Source organism: Coturnix japonica, chromosome Z, assembly GCF_054131305.1.
Source record: "Coturnix japonica strain WE chromosome Z, WE-NBRP24, whole genome shotgun sequence".
NCBI lineage: Eukaryota > Metazoa > Chordata > Aves > Galliformes > Phasianidae > Coturnix > Coturnix japonica.
In genome coordinates, this window is record NC_140702.1 from 68,902,837 (window position 1) to 68,920,951 (window position 18,115).

General features: G+C 38.2%; 1 long non-coding RNA gene across 5 annotated transcripts in view; it reads left to right on the plus strand.

Moving 5' to 3' along the window:
- Window positions 1-18,115, plus strand: part of LOC107305733 (uncharacterized) — a 154,527-nt gene that overhangs the window by 5,070 nt on the left and 131,342 nt on the right. For all 5 annotated transcript variants that reach the window (XR_014939856.1, XR_014939858.1, XR_014939857.1 and 2 more), the window contains one exon: window positions 7,314-7,399. This is a non-coding gene — a long non-coding RNA (uncharacterized LOC107305733). The remainder of the gene's footprint in view (window positions 1-7,313; window positions 7,400-18,115) is intronic.

Below are 18,115 nucleotides of genomic sequence, written 5' to 3' on the forward strand. Positions count from 1 at the left end.
ATGTGTGTATACGTGTTCACAATTATATTAGTTATTCAGATGATGAACACGAGGCAGAGAACTGCAAGAAGCTGTTGCACTCTTTATTTATTTATTTATCCATCTATCTATCTATCTATTTATTTATTTATTTATTTATTTATTTAATGTTCTCTCCAGTTTGGGATTTGGGGATTTAAAGTTAACTTAGGTTAAAAGCTGATTTCAAACCAGCTTTTCAGGAGTGCTGTCCTCCCATGGCTCTAGTCACAGTCAGTTCATACTCTTGAAATTCAGTCCTGCCTCTGAAAAGAACTTTAAGCAGCTAATTCATACTTGGGCACTAACTGCTTGCTGAACTTTATAGAGAATCAAGCGTGCAGAGTGTGTGTGTGACATTAGCGTCCAAAGTCAGTGGTCACTTTTAAAGTGGAGGTTTACAACCCCTGGGGAAGCAGTGAGAAAGTCAGTGCTTAGATTCAAAATGTCCTAATATATTGTGGCATATTTTACTTCTGAAGCTATGCTGGGTCTTCTGTTGAACGTTGATATGTTGTAGGCACAGTCTCAATATTGAATTTGTTTGCATGAATGAATATTTGTTTTACAAAAACCATTCTTGCTTCTATTTTATTCTCGAAGTAGCTGGAGGGAATGTCAGTCAGGGTCCAGCATCAAGACTGCTGACTTCATGTAGCCTCATTCTTATGCAGATACATGGTGGATTATTAAGTGTTGAAGGAATGTGAGGAGCATGTGTGTGAGTGCCTCTGTGTGTCCATGTGTGCGCATGTGTGTATGGAAATGTTGTAGAAAAAGGAGGAGAATCTACAGCCAAGTGTGCAAAAATGCTTCTCATCAACTTTCTGTTAGAATTTCATAGTGTACTTAAAATACATATTTTTGTTTTGTTATTTTGTATTACCTCTGTCTTTTTCTATTTTTCTCCCTCTGTAGGTACATGACTTTACCAATCTTTTAGTTCTCTATTGTCTGGGTTATAATATCTTTTCTTGTATTATTTGTTACTATTGTTGCAAATATGCTCTGTTTCCTTAATAGTCAATTTTATAAATCCATTCTAGAATTTATGAATGCAATAAACTTTAGATCTTTTCTTATACCTTCTATTAATTTCTATTTTTATTTTTTTTATTTTTTTTTTTTCTTTCATTCTGTTTCTGTTCTGGATAATGAATCACCTCCAGCACTGGCCATCTTCTAAATGCTGGACATGCAGATTGAGGCTGTAAAGGAAATAAGCAAGGATATAAAAACTGCCCAGGGCTTCATCAGCAAAGGGAGAGACTACACATGAGTCTAGTTAAATGCATAGTCAACCCAACATTAATAAGCTTGTGGAATAAATACAGAAGGTGGTCTGGCTACTGTGTGCGCACATAAATGTGGAATTCTCTAGGAAAGCACAGGGTCTTGGTCACTTCAAAATTACTTTTTCACCTGGGAGCTGTTTTCATCTCAGACATCCTTCTAGCATCTCAGGGAAACAACACATTGCCTCCCCATGATCTTCTTAAAGTAATAGCTGCAGTACAAGTGACAGCATAATACAAAGACTCAGGCTCTGTTTGCTCTGTTGACTGCAATAGGAGGGTGAAGAGGTCTTTTCCTGTATTTTCAGCTTGTGGGTTGTGCTGGGCCTCACACCTGTGCTGAAATTAGAACAGACAATTTTTCATCCTTTGTGCTTACTGCATGTATCCATTTAATTTAGGAGTCCCGGTTACCTCTGTAGTAGATACTGAAAGATAGGTGTTATCAATGTCTGTTCATCCCTCCGGATCTCTAGCTGAGAAGGAAGTGGTAGATTTGAATTCAGAAAGCAGAGTTGCAAGGTCTCTAGGAGGCTGTAGATGAGAAAAAAATGTTTAGAAATGGTCTATAGATGGACTGGAAAAGGGGGAGAGAGAAATTGGGAGGGAATGCAGAGATGAATAGAAAACTGACTTACAGGAAAGACACAAGACAGCAAAAGAGCTACAGCCCTGTGAAAGATCTATGGAGGCTTGGTGAGGAAATAGGTTAGAATAAGAAATCCAGAGGATATCAGATAAGAGCAGTCTGTGTAAAAGACTGAGGCCCTTCTTAGGGTCTCTGTTTTCAAAATCAGTTAGGAGACTGATAGAAGAAGGTTCCAGCTCCATCTACAGTGTCTCTTTGTGGAGGCTGTAAACTTTCTGCTGCTATATCAACTATTACATGAACTGTTGTGACAGAATATAATGCAATGAGTCATGAAATCTTTAGACTGATTTATCTAAATCTTTAGACATGAAATTTCGTGAATTTATCTATGTGAAAAAGCACATAAGAGGAACAGCAAAATCTGTATACAGATTTGCACACATATTTAACATTTTAATAGTTAAGTAATTAATTGAAACATTGACAATTCAAGCTTAGAATGTACGAGCATATTTTTCACATACAGTTAGAAGCTAGTATTTTGCATGAATGATTGGGTAATGAAGAATGGATTTTGGTCTTTCACATACTGGGCTATCTAGATCTTCCATTGATGACTAAATAAAAATAATCTCAAACCGATACAAGAAGTTAAATGAAATGTTTATATTCAAATGGGGATCAATCAGACAGTTAGAATCAGAACAAGGGAGTGCCTGCCAAATAGTTCTGCTCCCACGTGGTACACAGCCTGAGAGGCCCAGAAGAAAAACTGAGGGAGCCCTGCTAAGTTCTGGGAAGGTGGAATTGAACTTTGCTTTCCAGGGGCAATTGATTTTGAACAGAAAAGGCCTGTTTTTCTTCTCATCCTGTGGCAAGGCAAAGCTTATCTTTCTTCTTCTGGAGGAAACGTCCAGCTGACTAATTAGAGGGATGCATGGTGTCTGTTTTCTTGTACCGAGACCCCACAGAATTGGGCAGGAAGGTGAGAATATTCCATTCTTTCCTCTGGGCTGAAAATGGACTGCAAATGGCAACCATTCATGGTACTGTGATCATTTATGAAGCCAATGGGGAGAGAGCTTTCCTCAGCAATAGTCCTAAGAGAGAATTCTGTTTCCTTGGACAACCAGGATCAGGCCACAGGGAAAAGCAGCTAATATAAAGATATCACAAGTCTGAAAAACATCAGTAATGAGATAGCACACCTGCACATATCAAATAATTAAATATCTTTGGGGTTTGTTTGTTTGTGAAACAGAATTTTTTTGAAAATAGGAGTTCAAATTTAAGTGATTCTTTTACTGTCCATGAAGTTAATATCAGCTGAGCTTCTGTAACTCTGTTTGGCCTGTGTACCTCAGGTAAGCACAGTTCTACCCACATATGATCAAGTCAAAATTGTGAGAACCTGAAAGCTTGGCTGTCTTGATAATCATCTGAAGAGGTCAAATTATATCAAGGGCTTTTCTGGTGAAAATGATTTTCCGTTACCTAAGGTAGGTTGGACTTCAGAACACATGGGACTTGGTGCTTAACTGAAGATGCAGATACAATTTTTGATGATTATGTTCTGCAGAGAATTATTTTCCCTAGGGAGCATGTGCTGCTGTTCAAGGGTCATTGATTCCCAGTGTCTTTGCTTCTCCTGAGCTTTGCAGAAAACCTAGATCAGGTTGCACATCCTAGCATCCTAGACCATAAAATCACAGTGTTTTTTTTTTTGTTGTTGTTGTTTGTTTTGTTGTTGTTGTGTTTTTTTTTAATCTGAAGGGAAGAGCTCATTCAAGGAAATGTGAATTCTGTCTTCAGTGACTGGTATAAAATACCTTTGTTTATATTGGGTAAGAGCCTGCTCTTTCATGACAAACACTTGAATGAGAAATCATGCTACATTTCAATTCCTTCATTGTTTGTTTTTCTTGTTTTGTTTTTAATGAAAATGTGAACTATGTGAAAACCTCTTTCTAACCACAATGAATCCAAAGTCACCAAATCACCTAGCATGCACCTTTGTTCAAAAAACAAACAAAAACAAAAACAAAAGCATGAAGTAAGATTAATCTTAAATCTTTCTATGTGCTGAAAATGGGTAGATAATCAGTATTATTATCTTCCCCTGGCATTTCAAGTATGTGACTATATACTTCCAAAGAACCCTTCAAGCTGTCATACCCTCTTTCCTTTCTTGCAAAGCACTCAACTTGGTCAGCAGCAGATTACATACCAAATTATCCCCAGTTATCACATTTCATTGATTTTGCTATTCTTGCCTTAGAGAATATTGAAGGTTTGAAAATCAGAAGTCAATAATGTCAGGTGAGCTAGGGAGGGTGGTGTGCCTTCTGATGAACCAATTCATCAGCTGAACAATCTCAACATGCTCACTAATATTGATCTGAATATTCTGGGATATTTCTGCCATATATTGCTTTTGACCACTTTAATTTCTATGGTAACATTAGTTGGATTTGGTACTTCAGGTTGTGTAACCAGGAAGACACTGTTATCAATGAATTTATATGCGAGCTGGGGACATACTGAGCAGCTTTAATTCCTGAAGTTACCTGAGTACAGAACTGTTTATGAGCCCAACCGTTACTGTGTCTCTGAGCTCACATCAGGATGAGATTCAGGTCTGTGTCAAGGCACAGGAGCCTGAATATAAAAAAATAAAAAAATAATAATAATAAAAAAAAGTGCTTGTTTGCTAGTTTGGAAAGACTTTATAACTGTTTGTCTACTCTGAACCCTAAAACATGAAGTAAATTTTCCAAGATGTCCTGAAGCTGCATTATTTTGTTAGATGTGAAGACTGTTTCTAAGTTTCATTCTTGAGTCTAACACTGCCCTCACTAGGGACATCACATATCTATGTCATCCTGCAGTTTCCAGTTGTACTGAGTATTGGAGTTAGCAATGAAGAGTCATTCTGTGTTTTTAACACTGATGAATTTAGATTTTGTTTTATCCAAAACAGATGAACCTCTGTCTGAATCTCTGGAGAACATTCCCATTCCTGGCTAGTAAAATTAGCTGGTGGAGATGCTTTTCATTCACTAAACAAAGTATGTAGCATGGCACCTCCGGTGGCACAGTGGTAGGAATGACGCTTGCAACACAGGAGGTCTGGGTTTGAATCCCCCCCCGTGATGCAAGTGGTAGAAGTCTCGCTCTGCTACATAGGAGGCTCGAATCCTGGGGGTTGGACTTGATGATCTCTAAGGTCCCTTCCAACCTGCACGAGACTGTGAGACTGTGACTTAAAACCGAGATGTTTCAAGTGAATTCCCATAGTGATGGGAAAGCTTCATTCTTAAGCTTATAGGTAGTCCATGAGTGCACAGAGGAAAAGTCACTGTAATGTGGACATTTTACACAACACATAGGAGTTTCCCTGGACAAAATAATTTCCTGGGAGGTAATTTGCATGACAATGGATTGAAGTCCATGGGAATATTAGCAGCAACAAAGCAGTATTCTGTAATACAACTCAGTGCTTGTAGATACAATGAATGCAAAGGGCTGAATGTAATGCTATGGTTGGCCTTTATCCAGTCTTCTGATTTAAGAACAGTCTGAAATTCAACAGATGTTTAATCAGCCAAGGCCCAAGATGGAAGAAAACAAAGAAAAGAGCAATGTAGTCAGAAATGCAGGATGGAATATGAAGGCTTGAGCATGATGGTAGCAAGGATTTTTAAAGTGGATGGAAGAAACAACTCTTTCTTGGAACCAATCTCTCTGAGACAGTCCAGGGGGAAGTTCAGCATCACTTGGCAACCAGAAAACAGATTAATATAGAGTTAATAACATTCCCGAGGTCAGCATTCTCCTGTTGAAACAGATTCTAATATAGAAGGCTACATGCAAGCTATTTTTGTGCCTACAATGAGTGCTGTGTTTGCCTCCACTCCCGGCATAACTCTCATTGTACTGTATGTAAAGCACTTTGGGACACATTGGCTATGAAAGGAAGTTCAATTTGTGAAACAAAATTCTATTCTACCCACAGTCACTGCACACTGAGCTGGGTCAGCTCTGCATTCATTTCTTTTTTTCTTTTCTTTTTCTTTTCTTTTTTTTTTTTTTCCTTTTCCCCTCCTGAATTTACAGCTTCTGCCTGCCTTCCGAGTTACCAAGGAAGCATACACATGATTTTATGTCATGCAGATATTATATCTTTATGTGTAAAAATATATGCACTCTTACACATACACACATGTGCACACAAATGCAGAAGAAGTGACTCACAAGGAGAAGCAAGAAACAGGGAAAAAATTAGTTTATGCCTTTCTTTGCTCAAAAATTTCTATTGCTTTTCTGCTGAATGATGTTCCTGTATTATCTACATAATAAGCACCCTCTTTCTTCAGATAATTAAAGAGACGCTGTCCATATCCAGTGAAAATTATATATTTATACATGGCAACATTCTATTAATAAACATGTGAGATTGTTACAACTGAACAAAACCTCACAACTCGTCTTTATTTCCCTTCACTTAGGCTCTTTATTATCCTTCTCCTTGTGCATTTAGCCCTGGTGAAAGTTGCCAGAGAAACAGTTTCAGTTAAAGGGCAAGGCAATGCAGCCTGTTGTCTCACACCTGGAGTCTCATGATTTGGACTCACTTCTTGGTACTGCTCTCTGGTGTGGCTGTGGGCCACTTTGCTTTGTGTTTCCTGAGCTCTAAAATTGAAATAGCTTTATTTTCCCCTTACTTCTCTCACACATAGTCTTTCAGTGAAACACAATAGAACACCATTGTCTTTTTCAAGCCTGAGTGGGATATCACTGTCTCCAGAGCGTGATCCTGTATGCCCCATTATGTATGAAAACCTACCTCTGGATTTGATGGTGAATTTTGGATTCCAGTATTGTGGCCTGCTATGTAACATTAGCATCATAAAGTTATGTGGTACCAGCAGATACAATTAAAACCAAAGAAACAACAACAATGAAAAACAAACAAAGAAACAGAAATCAATCAACCAACCAGTAAACCACAAAAAAAACCCCTAAAAAAAAAAAATAAATAAAAAAACCAACAACAACAACAACAAAAAAAAAAAAACAACACAGCAGCAACAACAAGAGAACAATTAGCCAACAAAAAGAAAGTCAGTTGCATGAAAGAAAGTCTTGAAGAACTCCAATTAGTGGCAGAGCATCCACTGGTAGGTTTGTGTTTTATTCTATATATTTTTCTTTTTTTCCCTTAGCAATAGGGTTGGATTGATTAAACAATTTATTTATCTTCTACTTATACTCATCTTCTTCCTATGTTTAAGTTATCATCATTTCAAAAGCAGTACTACTGTAATGTATTGGAACTCAGGAAAGTAAGAAACAAAACTCAGGTCTAAAAAAAAATAACTATAGAAAATTCTCATTTTGTTTTTCAGCCTAGAACACAAAAACATACAAAGAACACGTAGCAGCCTACCATCTTCCCACTGTGTTGGCATCATCTGTTCTTGCTCCAGGACCGGTGAGTTCATAGGACTCTCAAGGAAGAATTACTCATGGAAAGCTGAAGAAGAAAGTTAGAATGATTTTTGTTGCTTTTTCCCATTAAATGAATACATGAATATATTCTCAAACACTTCTGTTATTTTCAGCACTGGTCAAGGAAAAATGCAGATAATGAAGCATGGCCAATTCTAGTTTAAGCAATATGATGTTTACCTGTTTCCCACAGACTAGCCTAAAACCCAAGCAAAAGGATTTGCTCCACTTCTTCCCTTTCTGCTCAGCATTAATCATTCATCTCATCTTCCTGCTCCCCTGCTAAGCTGTAGGTTGGTCTGTTATTATTATTTTTTAAATTTTTATTTATTTATTTATTTATTTGTTCTAAGTCTGCTAACAGTCACCACTTCTTTTTCTGCTCTCCTATAATTTTTGGCTTGGCTTTTTTGCTGTCTGAAGGCCTACTTTGGTGTCTCTTGTGCTATTGTTTTAGCTCTTTTGGTAGCTGACAAACATTTCAACTCACATTTGACTTCCCCAATAAATCCTGTTATCTCTGTCCAATTGTCAGCCTCCTCACTTACTGTCATTGTCAGCTATATCCTATTTGCCCTAATCTAGTTATCTGGTCCTTTCATCAGCTTATTTTACCAGCCCCCACCCAGGCAAAACTCCTTTGAATCCAATAGCAGGCAAAAGGAAAGACATTTCTCTTTGGAGTGCGTAATTCTGAAACAAATTGAAGCCAGGTAGGCTAAACGATTTTGCCTGAGCTTTGCAACAGGCAGTTACCTGGACTTAAAACCTCTGAGTTTTCACTCCATAGCATTATGCTGCATATCCAACAAAAATCCTTCATTCCTCCCACAGCTGGCATCAGTACATTTCTGCTCTTGCCCACTTCCTAGCCTCTCCCAAACTCTTCCAGGTACTCACTTATGAAATACAATCTCTTGGCAAGGGACACTTTGGCAAACTACACGCTCTGTCCCTGTATCCTATGAATAACACAATGTTTCTCATCCACCCTCATCCATGCTTCTGTGTATCTGAGCCTAGACTGAAATTTTTTCACTGAACTGTTGCTTCTGATTATCTAAAAAGAACATCTTATAATGTTTCAATTTTGCATGCAAAATATCAGCTTTTACAGGTCAGGTCCTTTTGAAAAACTCTGCAGCACTTCTCTGTGCTGAATCAGAGTGTTAGGTGGCAGTGCAATGTTAGACATTCCTTTCTCAGATAAGATGCAAAACCGTGGTCCTGTGAGGCTAGAGATCATTGAGGACAGACTGATTTAACACTAGCTTGCAACCAGAAAAGCTTTTAGATCTGGAAGTGAGGGAAAAATCTCTCCTTCACTGATCCTACAGCATCAATAAATGAGATGTGAGAGCAAATGTGATTATTCCGTTTGGACAATGGGTAGGGCAGACTGGGGGATCTTCAATAACTGTCAGGAGGTGAGGCTGGATTTGATGTCTTGTTTGAAGATACACACCTGCAGGATCACAATGCCTTCCATGACCTCAGCAGAGCCCTATTTGGTAGCTGGCATGAAGTGGAAAATAAAAGAAGTCTTTTACTGACTCATTCCCATCTTTTGTGTCACCTGGGTTTCCCTTACAGGCCTCTCCTCCAACTGTTATTACAAGGTATCAATGCTGTTATTAAAGCTGAATTGTTATACATTACAACGTAAATTTCTCCTGCATGAGATTTTAGTGATCAAATTCTTTCTCCAATTTTGGCACAAATTCTTCTCAAGGAAAATATTTCCCTTCCCCTTCCCCTTCCCCTTCCCCTTCCCCTTCCCCTTCCCCTTCCCCTTCCCCTTCCCCTTCCCCTTCCCCTTCCCCTTCCCCTTCCCCTTCCCCTTCCCCTTCCCCTTCCCCTTCCCCTTCCCCTTCCCCTTCCCCTCCCCTCCCCTCCCCTCCCCTCCCCTCCCTTCTCCTCTCCTCTCCTCTCCTCTCCTCTCCTCTCCTCTCCTCTCCTCTCCTCTCCTCTCCTCTCCTCTCCTCTCCTCTCCTCTCCTCTCCTCTCCTCTCCTCTCCTCTCCTCTCCTCTCCTCTCCTCTCCTCTCCTCTCCTCTCCTCTCCTCTCCTCTCCTCTCCTCTCCTCTCCTCTCCTCTCCTCTCCTCTCCTCTCCTCTCCTCTCCTCTCCTCTCCTCTCTCTTTTTCTTTTCTACTCATTTTTCTATTTTTTAAGATATATATATATTTTTTTTCTTCCATAACAAAACATTTAAAGAAAACTTCTTCAGAAATCTTTAGAAATCTTAATATATTTATTTTTGTTTTCTCTGATTTTAAATTATTATTATTATTATTATTATTATTATTATTATTATTATTATTATTATTATTATTATTATTATTATTTTCCAGTGCCCCCATTAATTTAAGACAATTTCTCCATGCTTCCTGTTCCCCCCTGTGACTCATCTTTTGGATTTCTAAGTCATCTTCTGTGCAGCGGGAGTTGAAATAATCAGCAAAAAAATTGGGCTCTTCAGTATTTATTTTTTTTCCATTTTATCTCTCTCTCTCTCTCTCTTTTTTTTCTTTCTTTATTTTTTTTTTCTTTTTTTCCCCTCAATGTCATAATCAAATCCAGATATGCAAAGGGAAAATTAAAGACTTGACAAATGTACAAAAAAAACTTACAAACAAGGTACAGTATTAAACTGAAAACACACAGCAGAATCAAATTAACAGTAATATTGCTTTTAAACTTCTAACTGTTGTGAGGGCAGCAGATTTTAACAACATAAAAGTAGATAATTCAGCAGCTATGATCTAGGAGATGGAGAGTCAATTTCCTCCTTAAGCACAAACTCTCTGGGTGCCTGTTTCTGTTGCCCATATGTCAGGGAAGAATTATAGCATCTCTTTCTTTCACAGGAAAGTTGGTAGGATAAATACATTAAGGACTGGGAGGCAGTCAAGTCCAGACTCATCCCACTTAGCTCTGACACCTAACCGAGGAAACTGAGAAGAAATTTAGCTATTCAAGAACATATAAAGTTGAGGCAGAAGGACAGACATCTGCAGCAGGCAATTTAGCCTGCTGGAGGTGTCACCCTCAGGAACTGTTTATCTTTTTCTATTGAATCTATGGCAACGGTTTACTTAGGGGTGGGATGCAATTTTCTGAACACAGTTGCCCAGTGATCACTCAGACGTTATCTGGTAGCTAAGACACGTGCTTCAGGCAGGTAGGTATGACACATGGTTTCAAGGACTGGGTGGGATGTCCTACAGCTTGCTACATGTGAGTTGATGCCTGTCTTGAAACCACAAAATTACTAAATATTTAGCTTTCAGAACAATATCAGTGAAGGCCATTTAGAACTTTGAAGGGGATATAGTAATACCAAGCTGAAAACATATGTAGAGATAATTTTCTGGCTACACTGGAAAGTGTGACAAGCCTTGAAAGTGCCTTGCTTTTTCAGTTCTCCCTCTTCCTTCAGTTTTCAATGTCACCTGAATTATAAGCTATCTGTTCGTTTCTCCAGGAATAAGGTGAGGTAAAAGATGAAATGGTTAACTCTGTGTTGCAATTAGACAGTGATGGGCTGTTAGAACAATGACATTTCACAGCCTCACTGCAGAAAGTATGGCACTCTTCACACTGCTCAACCTCTGTCCATTAGATGCTCTCAGCCTTGAAAGAAGTATTTTCTATACCTCTCTTCCCAAGTGGGTGGTTTCTCTGTGTGTGCATGGGCATAGCTCTGTCCCTGTACTGAGTGAGAGTATGGGTATCTTTCAGTGGATTCTGTTAGAGGTAGCTAAGATATCACACAGAAAATTCAAGATCATTTTTGGAAATGCTGTGGAGTTGCTCCTGATTAATGTTTCCTGAGTATGTCGTTCATCATCTTTGTTTCCCTGTGGGTGCATCTGTGGCCCCCATTGCTCTTGCCTTTGAGCATCCCCCTCATCTCAGATGGCTGCAGATCTTACTTAAGAAATTTAAATTAATATGTTAGTAGCTGTACGTTTCCCATACAGTCAATGGAGAGAGACAGAAAGCTGCAGGCAGTGATTCAGATATGAGGTGGGCTGAATTCCCCTCCAGAGGTGTTTTCTGCAGCAGCCTAGAACACCTCTTCACCTAATCTAGGCTCTTTAACTCATTTACAGCTCCACAGGCAAAAGTGTTGTAAAAAATATATATATTTAGAAGCACTAATAAATTCCTTCCTTTCCAGAGAAGATATGACTCTGGTGCTTAATGCCATTCCCTCTCTATACCACTGACTTCTTTTCTCATCTCACTGTACTAAAGCCTTGTCTCTGCCTTTCTGTATTTGAAAGATTATAAGCTTCCTTTCCTGTCTTCTTGATTATTCCTTCCAGTGTTGCTAACAGCTGACCAGCTTTCCACTGTACTGTAGCACAGTATGTAATAGCCTGCAATTATTGTCCATTTAGGCTTTCCCCTGGGTCTGCTTTATTCCTGCCATCAGTGGACATGTACACTGCTTTTCTGCTGATTTTACTACCAGATTCATTGCTGCTGAGGTGAAAAATAAAAAAATAAAAAAATAAAAAACAATACTGATGATCTACAACCTGTTATGTAATTTTCCTGTCGTTCTTTTTTTTTTCTTTAAAAAAAAAAAAAAAAGAAAAAAGTCATTATTATTATTATTATTTTCCAGTTCCTTGGCCTACTGTGGAGACTTCTTGAAAATTGCTTTATAATAGGACTTCCTTAGCTGTTGCATCCTGTTCTGCACTGTATCAGTCCTTGAGTGTTTTGCTGTTGCCTTCTGTACTTCTGCACAACATTTACAGTTTATGTTAGTGTGCACAATAGCTCTGCTATGCTTGACAAGGCTTCTTCACCCTCTTTTCTTGCTCTAGACAACCAAGGTAACTAGGATCCTAGAATCCTAGCTGGGATATTGCAGTTTATTGCCTTTCCTTTTCAGCAGGAGGTAAGAAATTATTACAACAGGTCTGACCTACTTCTTAGCATCTGCATGTGAAATGTGCTGTATCTATAGAGTACCAACCTCTGGTATTTCTTCACAGTCTTAAGTTATGCTCCAGGCCTGGGTTAGGTAGAATAGTAAACCTTTCATCTAATGAAACTCTTGGATTGAAATGCAGTGAATCTCTCAAAGCAAAGGCAAGTGGCAGTTATGTCATTGATGTAAAAAAGACATATTAATAGCAATAGCATTTCTAAACAATTCAGAGGATCCAGGACATTATAGGGCGAGATTTCTGGCATCACATTCTTGTTACAACAACTTCTTTCACAACTCCTTGTTCAATATACAACTAATTGTTTTAACTACCTTTGAATTAATCCAGAATCTGTTCCTGCAAATACTGTAATCATTGTTCTGTGCTCTCTTGCTCAGGTCCACGTATGGTGCTGAAAGGGTTAAATATACACAACTGTTTATTCAAACACAACCAGACATCTGTTGCATCACATTAATATATGGGCTTGTTTAAAACCTTTAGCTATCAGACACCATAGTTATGCTTGCTTAATAGCCAGTGATCATCTATCATCTGTCTACATCCAGTCACTGCTGTGTTGTCAGCACACTTGAATGGAACAGATACCAGTAATGAACTTTGAGCTTTTGCTTTCATCTCTATGCTGCAGCTTCGCTACTCTGCTATGCCTGTTCTTTGTTTCATACGCTTCCTGAGGGTACTTGGACCTTCTCTCCAGGAGGCTGTTTGTGCTACCCTCTAGTGGCCAAAGCAGAAAGAATATATCCAAGTTGAGGGTGCACGCCAATTTTCGTGCAAAGGTGATCATGTTTGTTTGTTTGTTTTCTTTCCTTTTCTTTTGTTTTTTGGCAACATGAAATCAAAGCAAAACGTTTTGTGAAGAAGAAAAAAAAAAAAAAAGAAAGAAAAAAAAAAGAAAACAAACAAACAAGCAAACTAAAATGCCCAGGAGATAAATCTGTTTAAAGTTAAACGTTGGGAAGTGGGAAGTAAGTGGAACTTCCAAATATATGTAATTTGCATAATATGAGGCCTTGATGAAATGGAAGGTGATTTTAGACTCAAGGCGGGCACTCAGAGCATTTTAAATATACCAGAGCTTTCTTGTGTGAACAGAAGGCAATAGTTTGATGTTCCCACTCAACCTCAGTAAAATATGACAGAAATACTGATTTTCCCCCACTCTTTGTCTCTTGTCAACTACAAAGTTTTTCAGGAACAGAAACTCTACTCCACTGTTCATACAGCACAATCAAGTTCTGCTCTTGGTTTAACTCAATTACAACAATGTAAGGAATTAATAAAATTTGATCAATGATAAGAATGTGGAACGAAACAAAATAGTGGAGACCTACTGACCTAAGCAGAACACCTGAGAGCTGAATGAGAGTATGGGCCAGTGTTGTCAGTGTTAGTGAGCACTTTGAGGTTCCAGGTACTGCTGTAGGGCTCATATAGAGCAAGTAAATTTGGGCAAAGATGAGGAACAACAAACACCAGCTTCAAAAAGCTTGAGACTTTTCAGCAAGGGGTTCAGAAATCCTACAAGTCCCCTCCATGTATCTACAAGGAGGAAATTCACTTACTAGTTTTTGTTTGTTTGCTTGTTTGTTTTGAGTATTCAGAAGGTTCCAACTTCTTTCAGAGCACAGTGCTACTGACTTTCAGCTACACTTGTGTTCTCACTTGGGAGGATACCCAACTATGTTTAAAATTACTAAGGAGCAACTTAGGTAGAATTTAAGATATTCATTATAAGAGAAAAATCCCCAAAATTCTTTAGCTTCCTTAGGTAGCTTACGGCACCAGCCAATTTTAACACCTTGTTGGTGATAATCATTGTATGACAACATGCCTAGGAAACCATTTATGTTGCTGAACATGTGGAATAGGAGTGCTGTTTTGGCTGTGATGTACTTATCTCCAATGGGGCTATTTTATCCCATGAAATAGTAATCTTTAATTTGAGGGTTTTAATGCGGTAGGGGAAAATCAAAGTAAGACATTCATAGAAAACTCATGAGTTTGGCAAACAGGGGATAAGAAAGCAGCTGAGGGTTTTGAATTGAAAGCTTAGTGGTTAGATCACTGTTGCTTAGTGTTTGCCTTCAAAGTACTCTTAGGAAGGAGGGAAGGCAACCTAGATATTGAGAGGAAGATCAGATTAACCCTGACATTTCTAGGTCAAGGGAAGAACTGAGGTCACGTCTTTCCCATGCCCACCAAAGTCACATCTGTGCTGATCAGAAGTACTCATGGAAGTACTGATATAAAATTCAGGAGGGCAAATGGTGCCGCTACTCTTTAAAATGCAACATGTCAACAATTACTGATGTTTTCACTCACTACATCACTATGTATGTTCTACCCTGTCTTTCTGAAGCAATCTTATAAATCATTGAAGAGAATGGTTCTATTTTTGCTTCAAATATCCAAGCCTTGAAATCTTATGACTATTTTCCAAATTATGTCTTCGGATTACTAGATCACTTTAATACTTGTAACTGTCTGCTTTATTGTCCTTGCTAGTCTTTAGTTTGGAGAATAATAGCTTTAAGGCAGAACAGTCAACCCACCAGATACCTCTTGATGAAAAGCAGTCACCCTTCCTGGTTTCCAGAATACACTTCTCTCCTGGCTTTGTATATTAAGGACAAGAAAAGAAGAAACAAAAAAAATTTGACCTTAGATAGTAACATATGGGAGTTAACTCAGGTTAGACTGTGGTAAATGAACAGTCAAGAAATAATCAATTCCTTTGTCCTTTCATGGCAGATTTTCTGCCTATTTTGCCTGATAGTTGTTCACTGTGTTTAAAAGAACTTCTAGCAATATAGATGTTACATGCCTTCCAAACAATTTACTCAGCTGCTTAACTATTCTCCATCAGGAGAACATTTTTCTGATGTCTAATTTAAATCTTCTTTGCTGTAATTTAAGTCCATGCCTTCTTTTCCTATCTGCAGTGACTCTGAAGAACAATTCATCACACTTTTCTTGGCAGCTTTTGAAGAACCATTACCTTGCCTCCCACTAGTTTTTCTAGACAAACTGCAACAATTTCTTCAATCTTTCTTTTGGAGACAAAACAGGACAGGTATAGTTTAACCATGTAGCAATATATCTATCCCCACAGCTCTGATTTTGATCTTCCATTTTACATTCACACTCAGAACTGCTCTTTTCTCTTTGGGATCATATTCATGTTAAATCCTATTTCACATTTCACTGTAAATATTAATGATTTATCTTCAGCTTTGATTGCCTGTTTCTCTGCATGTCACCCTACACTGTCTTATGATAGTTCAGAGAAAATGCTACAGGATATTACACTTGTAGTGACGTCTCTTTCTCTACCTCCTGCACTAGGAGAGGTGAGGACCTGTCTGAAATACTTGCGGGTTTCAGTGCAAGAACTGTAGCTCCTCTGTAACAGAACTGCCAACACTGACCCCGAGCTACAGCACCCTGAAAGTGAAGATATCACTAAATCCCTAAAAAACTTTGAGCCCAACCTGTGGGAAACACTTATCTTTGAGCAAGATTTCCAGCATAATCTGTCAATCATGACATTGACAATAGCTTTTTTTTGCTCCATAAGGCCCAGAAACTTCTGTCTTTTGTGCTACCAATATGACTGTGAGTCAGTCATTAAGATTTCTCTTGTCTGAATTTCCTTTTTCATGGGGGAAAAAAAAAAAAAAAAAGGATTTTTTTACCTTATAAATAGAAAGGAATTTAAAACTATGTAATTGCACTAAAAATTATAAAATGCACAAGTAACACTACAGCAAGGGCAACGAGTCTGTAAAAAGTTATAAAATCATGTACAGAGATTCAGATATGCAAAAGCAAAAGCACATGTTGCAATGTTTAGAAATGCATTGCTGTTTGCTTCGTTAAAAACAAAGCATTTGTCTCCTAGAACAAATAATATATATATATAAAAATCTTAGCTTACTTCAAATGAGACTGCACGTCCATATTAATTTTGTGCTAAATTTTTACAGTACAAATCTGTCATTCTGCAGAGCATACTGAGGCATCAAAATCAGAAAAAGAAATGCAGAAAGAAGACTTCTTATTGTAGCACTACTTTAAATGTTAATTTCTCGGTAACTAATGTGACTCATACCCCTGTCTATCTTACAGACAATGTGGAAATCTTAGCACTTTTACTACATAGGGTCTTTAAACTATGTGATTTGTAAACTATGCAAATGATGTCAATTTGCAACTTTAAATGCTCCTCAAGTGGAGAGTTTGGTATTTTGTACAGTAGATAATAGTCCCAGATAATGAATTCATTAGATGTTGTGGGATCTTGTCACCTCCAAAAAGTAGGTCATTTCCTCCCAGATAAGCAGCGCTGTTCGCTCTATTTCCTGCTGAGGTTCATGGAACTTCCCATTTTGTGGTACTCTATCCAGTTTCTTACAGGTCTGCAATCTCTGTGTTTATAATTATACATATATAACATATTATTAATAATAATGTTAAGTTAAGCTTTTATAGATAGTATGACTAGAAAAAAGTACACTGCATGTTGTATATACAAATTATTGGCAAGTTTTTGTTTATTAAGCTCTGAATCTCTGATAAACTGGAGTAAAGATTCAAGTTCTCAGGCCTTTGGTTTTGCAATGTGCCCCTTGCTGCGACCAGGACTTGACTGATGGAGGACTGGCCTGCAAAATTTACAGGCTCTCTGTGCTCCTAGAGTTATCTTAAATTTCAGCTGCTAAACTCAATTTCAACCCCAATTTCAGTTCAGCATTGTGGGCTGCAACACTTTCACCACTACATCACCTGAATGTAATGTCTCTCCTGTGCTTACTGTGGTCCTCCCTCCTTTCTTCTTTCCTCAGATGAGTCTAGCAGGAGAAGATGAGGAAATTTCTTGGTGTGAGTGCAGGAAAGAGAAGATTTGCTCTGAGAATGTTTCAGGTAGCTGAGGAAAAGGACTTTTAAGGAGTGAGTCTCAGAATGAAGAGGAAGAAAGGAGGGGAATGAGTGCTTTTAAAAGGAGACACTGCAGCTAGGTACTGGTGGGAGGGGAGGTGGGGGTGACACTTGAAATGGGTTGGATTGGACAGCTGAAGACAGTAGGCAGATGAGTCTAATAAAAAATGCAGAGTATGGGACAAGAAAGGAATGGAGATGGTTGCTGTGCTGAAGGCAGAAGCCATTGCAGAGAAGATACACAAGGAGGGTGATTATTTTGATTTACCCAAATGGTGAATATTCAGTGACAGATGAATTTGCTGACTGTGGGTCTTTGAACATTCAGTGAAGGATGGGCCATACTGAAGGGGCTGGTGCTTGCTATCTCAGCAGGGTACCTGAAGTTTTAAACCATAGTATCTTAGTGCCTTGGTTTCTCACTCTATAAAACATGCAAACAGAACAAGAAAGGGCTGTAAAGCAAATCTTATTCTGTCTTATTCATGTAGTAAAAAGGAAAGTATGCCAAAAATAAAATTAAAAAAAAAAAAAAAGGAAAAACTGTGTTCTTTTTCCCTGCTAAGATTTCTTTATGAAAATGATTGCCTTCTATCTCCATTATATATTTGTATACATACAACATATATCTACATATATATACCTATAAAGCTGATTTAAAAAAAAAATACCTCAGGAGGAAAACAATCAGGCTATTTAAAATACAACCCTGTACTTTACACAAGTGTTTTGTTATATTATAGACTCTGATTTTCAATTCTAGTCATATTTTCTGCCTGTTTTC